This window comes from Passer domesticus, chromosome 7, assembly GCF_036417665.1.
Source record: "Passer domesticus isolate bPasDom1 chromosome 7, bPasDom1.hap1, whole genome shotgun sequence".
NCBI lineage: Eukaryota > Metazoa > Chordata > Aves > Passeriformes > Passeridae > Passer > Passer domesticus.
Window position 1 is genome coordinate 50,286,355 of NC_087480.1, and position 8,456 is coordinate 50,294,810.

Below are 8,456 nucleotides of genomic sequence, written 5' to 3' on the forward strand. Positions count from 1 at the left end.
GTGCTTTGAGCAAGGAACTGTGAGCCAGGAAACCTGGGTTCTATCCCTCACTGCATAATTTTAAATAAATCTGTTGCCTGGACCCAGTTTCTAAACTTGTAAAACACTCATTATGACTATCTTTGAAAATTGCTTTATGATGTGTCGCTGGAAAGCAAACCAGAAGTGCAAAATTTCTTTAAATCAACTCTTCGCTAATGTAGCAATGAAAAGCCAAGATAACCAATGCAGTGGAAAAATACAAATATTTCTAATCCTTGAAGACTAGCACTGCTCCATGTGAAAATTACACTGGACATGTTTCTACCATACATAGTTGTGCACATCCTGCTAATCTACTCATTATAATGGATGGTTGATTATAAGTTGCTATGATTATTACAAAATGAAAGGAGGAGGAAGATAAAAGAACAAGGATAGTTGCATTTTCTATATCATTAAGGGAATCATGAAGAAAATTTTGCCTACATTTTGTGTCTACCACATTGTTTCTGTACTTTCAATTCAGCAGCACATACTGGATGTAATACCTAAGTTTTTCCCATCCCTGTTTTACTGGATCCAAAAAATTGAGCAGCCTTTATGTACTTCTTATTAGTAAAATTCTGATAGTGCATGTTCTTCTTACAGGGTCATAAAACTATAGGATAGTGTAAGGGAACACAGATCTTCTTACAAATAAATGCATATATTAATGAATAAAACTAAAAATGTATGTGTACAGAGACAACACAAAATTTGGGGCTTGGGAAACAGCAATCATTGCAGAGATGACTTAAGTGTTGAGTCCAATATAACTTTCATCAAGACAGAAAAAAGCAGGAGTGTAATTCTGGTTTGTGGAAGGCATGTTCAGCACGATGACGGCTTTAATTTCATCTTGGATGTCTAGTTCATTGTTCTTTCAAGTTAAATGTTGTATTTAAATCCTTCTTCACACATTATTATTAATCTCTCCAGCTACATCTGTTCCTGGGAAAACCCACCCTAATGATCCCTTGGCCTTGTGGAGGCCTGGCTCAAATCCTTGCTACTCAAGTTTTCATGCCCTACAGAAAAAAATGGTTAAGGTCAATTGTTTTAACTGCGTATCAGCAGAAGTTTGCCAAGCTGTTATAACTATGCCATTATCCTTTACCTGGCAATGCAGGTCTCTCTCTGTACACTGCTCCCTGACACAGATATCAGGAGGGCAAAGAAATTGTTTAAGGACTGGAGTTGCCCCAGAGCTCCAAGCAAGAACAGCCCATTGTGTCTCTGTGTGCTGGGTTGTCACACCTGGCAGAGTGACTCTGAACCCTGGCTGGCCGCTCTGCTGGATGCACTGCTTGATCCAAGCTGGACTGGAAGGGCAGGGCAGCAGGCCTGTGAAGGAACACCCATCCACGGGGCCTTGGGCTCCTGCTGAACCATGGACAACAAACAATCAATTTACACCTTTGCAGGGACTCACTTTCCCATTCCATAGCAATACAACAGTGCCTTCCTTACTCATAAGGTTGCTGGGGGATAAAACCTGGAATGGCTATGGAATACTCCAGGGTCAATAACTTTGATTAGTAGCTCTCTTTGGGTTTTGGCATGCGTGTTGATTTAAGGCTCAATAGAAGACAACTAAGAAAGGTCAGCCTATTGGGAATGTCTTCCCAGCTATTTTGAAGGGACCTGACCAAGAAGATTCTTTTAAAAAAATACAGAAAAAACAGTACATGAGATAACCTTGATCTAGAACAAATATGCATATAAAAAGAATATTGGTTAATTTGAAGAAAGGTGGAAACTATTAATAACTCAAAGAGAAGGCAGTAAGGGTAGCAGCTGGTTAGTTATAGTTTAAGATTTTGACACATCATATTAATTTTTGAAAAAGTAGTAATGAGTAAAAAAATCCCGAAAAAGATAACCTAACCATTTTTTCACTTCTACTTTTAAAAAAGTTGCAGCAGAGGTGATTGTTATGCAGGGGTTTTTTCTTTTGTGATAAATTTAGTAAGAATATTCCAAACAGACAAAGGAAGAAATACATTTTTAAAACAGTAACATTACTTGTGTTCTTGCCAAGCATATACACACATATGCACAAAGAAACAACCAAACCGCAAAAAACCCCAAAGAACATAAAAAATATAGAAGAATACAAACAGGCATGATAAAAGAGATGAATATGTGTGGCCTCAAAGTTCAGAACAAGAAAAAAATTATTTTTTCTTTAATTAATATAAATCTGAAACTCAAGGAAAATCTTAGGATGAAAAATGATAAAATTAAATACATACAGACTTGTTCTTTTTCTTCCGACCTCAGATAAACCAAACACCATTTTTACTTGTAAAGTATTCTAATACTAAAACTCCAGAGAAGATAAAGAAAAGCATTCATTAATTTCATAAATTAATTTCTTAGAAATATTTAGGTAAATGTAATCCTAATCGTGAGTTCCTTTTAAAATTTTCTTTTTCAGTCTCAGTTCCACAAATATTTTGGTCAGCTGTTTCATGCTATTTCAGGCTATAATGAAAAATAATCAATGATTATAAAAAAGGACTGCCACTGACAGATTTTAATGTGATGGTGATGGCAAAGAGTAGATTATTGGCTCAAGCAAGACTGTCTATAAAGTGGAAACTTCCAAATTTCTCCAAGATAAAAAAAAAGACAAATTGAAACTCTACCCAATAAGTTGATCGGGGATAAACAATCACTGTAAAGAAAGGAAATTAATCCTTAATATAAAAGTGCTATGATACAGGGGGCGCCTGTATTATTATTGATGCACCATACTGATATTGATTATCACTGATTTTAGTATTCAATACGGCTCTGCACGATGTTAAGTGCCAGCTGCAGGTGGAAGTCTTTCAGATACAAACCAAATTGTAAGGTGTTTTATTCAGAACTAGCTTTCATTAACTTTAGGAAGTTCCATTGCCATTCATATTGTTAGTAATTAAACCAAATAACCAGCAACCATGCACAAAGCAAAAATCCTCCATTTGTTTCCTGCTGAGCTATATAACTTTTTACATGACACTTTATTGTAATTCAAAAGTTTTATGTGTATTTTTCTTGTGTGTGCCAAAGTGGAACTGACTGTCTCAAAGTTTATCAATGGGAAACAGCTTGTTTAGCAAATGGAGCATCCTCACCTAGATTATTTTAGTGTTGTACTGCGACTTGTGCTATGACATCCTTTAATTCTTATTTCATGCCTGAAATTTAAAATTAGATATGCTGAGGAAGTTAGGAAGAATTTCTCATTTTTAATGTTCTCTGGATTTCCTTCTGATAAGCATAGTAAAGTTGCAGCTGGGACTGCATCTCAAATGGTTGTAGGGCACACTTTCAACATTTGACTGAATTTGCAGCTAGGATAAAGAAAAGCCCAGCAGCAATAATGAAAGCCATATTTCAGTGTCCCAGGGAAAATGAACATGTGTGGTCATCTCCATATTTGCTCCAAATAATGAAAGTAGAACTATTTTCATCAGGTGGCTTGTACAGAATAGATTTATCTTCTGCAACCATAATGCAGAGTCCAGAGAATATCTAATAGATGTTTAAATCTTCATTTATCTCCAAATAAGTAAAATATTTTTATAGTACCATCTCATGAAGTTCATTTTGTGAATTTAGTCTCCACAAATGACTTTCAATTAAATTAGTTAGTAAATGCCACTGAGGTACAAAGTGATGTTTAATTTATAAACACATGTTTCTTTCTCATTGCACAGATATTAAGTGTCACAATGGGTAAGCAAAACTTAAAAATTACCTTTTGTTCACTATTGTAAATTATGTCTAAAGAAGACAGGATTCATTAGTCCTGATTCTTGTGACAATGTTGGAATTGACTGAAACACAGATGAAGCATTTTGTTAAATATAAGTACTGATTTTTAGTTTATGGCTAGAGGAAAAGAATTTTTCTTGAAATAAATTTTTTAGTCTACAGATTTAAAAACATTAGATTTTCCTGAAAGATAACTTTTATCTTTGGTGTTTTGAGAGCTGAAAAAATATTAACATCCTGGGAACTACATAGCCACACTAACCTAATTATTAGTAGTATTATTCATCCGTTATTGAAGTTTAATTTTTTAATACTCATGACACAACATTTGTCCTGGAAATCAAACATCATTGCTGCTTCCATGTGGGAACTGCCTGTGGTAGCCAAACCTTTGCTCACGTCTCCTTGTATCCCTTCTCCACAGAAGTGCTCAATTCCCATCTGTGCTGCACAGTGGGAGTGAGGTGCTGGTATTTCTGGCATTGCAGCACAACACTGCACCAGAGCTCATCAGCCCTTTTAAAAGATCAGTGGCTATACAGCCCTGAATTCTTTGCCACACTGATACAGGAAAATGTTTTTTTGTCAAAAATGGGAGCTGAGTAGCTTGGAGGGCATCCATGAAGAGCTTTCACATCAGTGTGCTACCTACAGGGATATTTGGGAAGAAAGGGGAAACTCCAAATGCACAGTACATTGCTGGAGAAAATAAAGTCATCTGGACAGGCACAGACTAAGTCAGTTCTCTCTGCTCCCATGCTGGAAACATTAGGAAAAATCATTTAGTGCTGTCTGAGTCCATATACAGTCTTGGCCTTTAGGAGTCAAGACTTAAGAAAAGCAGTGAAATTCTGTCTGTGCACAGAAGCAGAACTTTAGCCTCCAAAAACATGTGACTTCACTCCCAGTGGCATGGACAGTTAATCAGCTACTGCCCACAGCCTTTCTCCCACTCAAACATTGCCCTTTCTCCTATGCCAGCATAGCTGTGTGCACACCACATGGAAATGCAGAGTGAGGAAATGACATGAGTAAAAGAAATCTCCTATCCCTTTACTATTTCCTTTTGGGCTTTACCCCTCTCTTCTCCAGTGCAGTTTTCTGTGCAGCTTCCTCCTCACCTGGGCTCACACAGACAGAGGATGGGAACAAGACAGGGACAACAGCTTCCCAGGCTAATTCTGCTCCTTGTGCAGGAGGAAAATAATAATTCCTTTCTTTTGATTTGCAAACATTTGATGAATATCTTACCAAAAATTAGTTAGGAGTCAGAAATAATTGTTAACTCTTGTGGAACTTGCTCCTACAGTGCAGCAGGGAGACGAAGTGAATAAACTTGTTTTGGAACATAAATCTCCTTTCTATGCTTCCCAGCTGCCCACAGCAGGGTTTTCTGCTCCTTGAAACTAGTTAGTAATGTCTAGTGTTAGAGGCTAGTGGATCACATTGCCTCTTTCTCTTATGGATATGAATAGTTTGTGAGTCAAGTGAATTAATTTTCTTTCAAAGAAACTGAAAATCCTGCAGATCCCTGGTGATCCACTATGCCTGCTACATATGTCATTTACTTTTTTTTTAATGGACAAAGATTCATGCTCATTATTTTAATGAAATAATTCATATTGTAATTAAAGTAAATGTTTACAAATATATTATCCCAATTGTTATACTTTTTAACAAAATTGAAGTCATCACTTTACCTTGCACTGATGTTTAATTTATTCCATTTAAATTGAGAACTTATAAATCAAATCTTAGGTGGCAACCCTATTTTTTTTTATTTGCATTTCTACATCTATTTGCACTACCAGGAGGTTGGTTTTGGTTTTGATTTTGGTTTTGGGTTTTTTCATATTTCTGTAAATAAAAAAATAAGCTAAAATCACACATAAACAACAAAGGAGACAATCAAAGGACTTACAGAAAACTTCTCCTAAATACATCATTCTAGTAATATTTAGAGCCTTCCTTTCTCCTTCACTTGTGCTGTATGTCACCTCTTGAAACATTCTCCCCAGAGTATTGAATGCTCTTTAATGTTTTCATATGGCAATCAATAATTATCAATTATACACTTAGTCATATAGTGCCAAACCCTTTCATTTAATACTTGGTTCATCAATTGTTCATATATACGTTCTGTCAAGCAGCTTAATGGTATGATTGAATTGTGTGCTATTGATTTTCTATCTGTCAAGTTTATGCAGTGATTTGGAAATACTGGGCCTATACACTGATGTAATTTCCTTGCCTTCAACAGAGTCATTATTCTATTGGTGTAAGGGACCTGATAATCAGATTGCCAAACATCTGGAGTGAAAGACCTTTTTGGTGAGGGTATAACGCTGCCCTCTACAGTCTCTTTGCCTAACAAGGTTAGGTTGTAGTTCCTTTTAAAATGTAAGGGATTATTTAGTTTGGATATACTTGACTACATGTACTCTTATTGTACCTGCAACTAACTTTAAATTAATCTACACAAGCCTCATTGTTTAGAATACACAGGCTAATAATGAGGAGATGGGCATGTCAGAATTCTGAAAAAAAATGCCATAATCTTAAAAAAACTCAAAATAAATCAAGACCTAGACCGGCAATTGAACATGTGCAGAGCTTATACATAATGTTTGTAGTGGGCCTGGGATATTCTGGAGTAAACCCAGTCAATTCACTGCTCTGATACCTATTATAATAAAATTACCTATGTCAGTTAGACATTAGCTCATCAAGAAATATAAGACTAATGAGAATTTGGAATAGTCAACACCTCTGACAGCAGAGTACTTCTTCTTTTATTTCCTTTTCTGAATGCTCTGAAATAGTAGGTTTCCAGAATACTAGAATGCTTCTTTCCCTCCTACAACTTCAAATAACTGAAAAAGTAATTTAAACACTAAAAACAACAGATGAAAAAACTTGGCATCACAGCTATTCAGTCATGTCTTGCACACATACATATTCTAGGAAACCTGAAAATTATTTCTCTACTTTATTTTTTTATTTCCTGATATGTTAACCTTTCTGCTTCCTCCTGCCAGGAAGAAAACTAGCAGAACAAAAAGAAAAATAAAAAACAAAAAACAAACCCTCATACAAAAATGAAAAGGACCCTTCAACCTCTATATAACTGACAACAACTTTGAATGACAGCATGTGGAGCAAAGGATATGTATTCAAACACCTCACTCTTATAATGGGTTCCTTTTCATATTCAAATAAATGTTCGCTAATAAATACCAGAATCATAAGTACATCCCACAAGGAAATCTCATTAAAACTTATTCTTTCCATCCTTCTATGTCCTCTCCAAATGTTAGAGATAAAATCCTCTTTTTAGTACTCCTGGAAGATTTACACATATAAAACTTTTTTTTAAGCAGTTGAACAAGTAAATCTCCATAAAGAGACTTTTCTGACAATATCTTCCTCATATTTAAATTATAGAAACCAGAACTCAACTAACAGCTTAAGTATTCCCATCTTCACAGTGTGGTGTATTTAGAAATGAAATCACTCATCCTGAAAACAATCTGTATAGGGTTGCTATACAGTTTTCAGTTGATTATATTTTACAATGGAAAGACATAGGTGAAGTTAGTCCTGACATTGGCTAGAAGAAGAAACTTGTAGAAGAATCTCAGTGGATTTTACGTGGCAGGGAGACCAGTTTAAAGATTAGGGGAAATATTCTGACCTTATAACCTTTTAAACAGCTGAAGGGAAAGCTTTAAGAAATAAGTGCAGTTCCATTGACGTCAACAAATATAACATCAACCAGTATGTATCTGAAGGCAGAATTTCTCTATGAGATAAAATTGTGTGAATTTTGCCAGATTCTTGAAGCTCTCTTTTATTTTTCCTCTCGACAGATTAGAAAGCAACAACCAAACTGTTTTTAAAGACTAATACCAATAACCCTGTCTTTATTTTAACTTATTTTATATAATGTATATCATATCTGCATGAGATAGGGCTGTTGGGGGGATGTGGGACTAGAGATGGACTCCCAAATGTCAGATGCTAAGTTTTCCTTGAGCTATCAAAACACAAGATGTATTTCTAAAGACAGTTTAAACATGTGGTACAATACAGCAGCACCCAGAACTGTCAATAAGGATTGAAGGATTTTAAAAGTGAAGTTTTTTCATTGACCTTTGGAAATTTATTACTGAATCAAAACATTTTTTTTCTATAATCAGCAAATTTATGTCACTGGTGTTTTACTTGTCACGGCCAACAGTAAACGTGCACGCCCAGGAAAAAGGGCATTGCTAAACTGCTGTCAGCATTGTAAACTAAGTTATATAATTTACCCTGAAATTCAGTAAACATAACTGCAATACATAACTAAAAATGGGTCTACATCCAACTGTCAACTGAGCCTGCAGTTATTAAGGTTATTCTGAAAAATCTGTGTCTCTTTGGGATTAGACTGCAAATCTCCAAACAAAAGTCTATCCTATTGTTAAGAGTATCTCCTAATAGTAGCTGGATCAAAAGAAAAACTTTCCCACTATTTTTTGCTCCTGGCTGTGTCCTAAACCAAGATTTTTAGTCATGGGAAAAAGATAAAAAAATCTGCTTTTCAGAAAAGCAGAATAACATTTATGAAAGGCATTGACAGATCTAAAGATTGATATGCCTTACTTTTGTAAAACAGATCACTG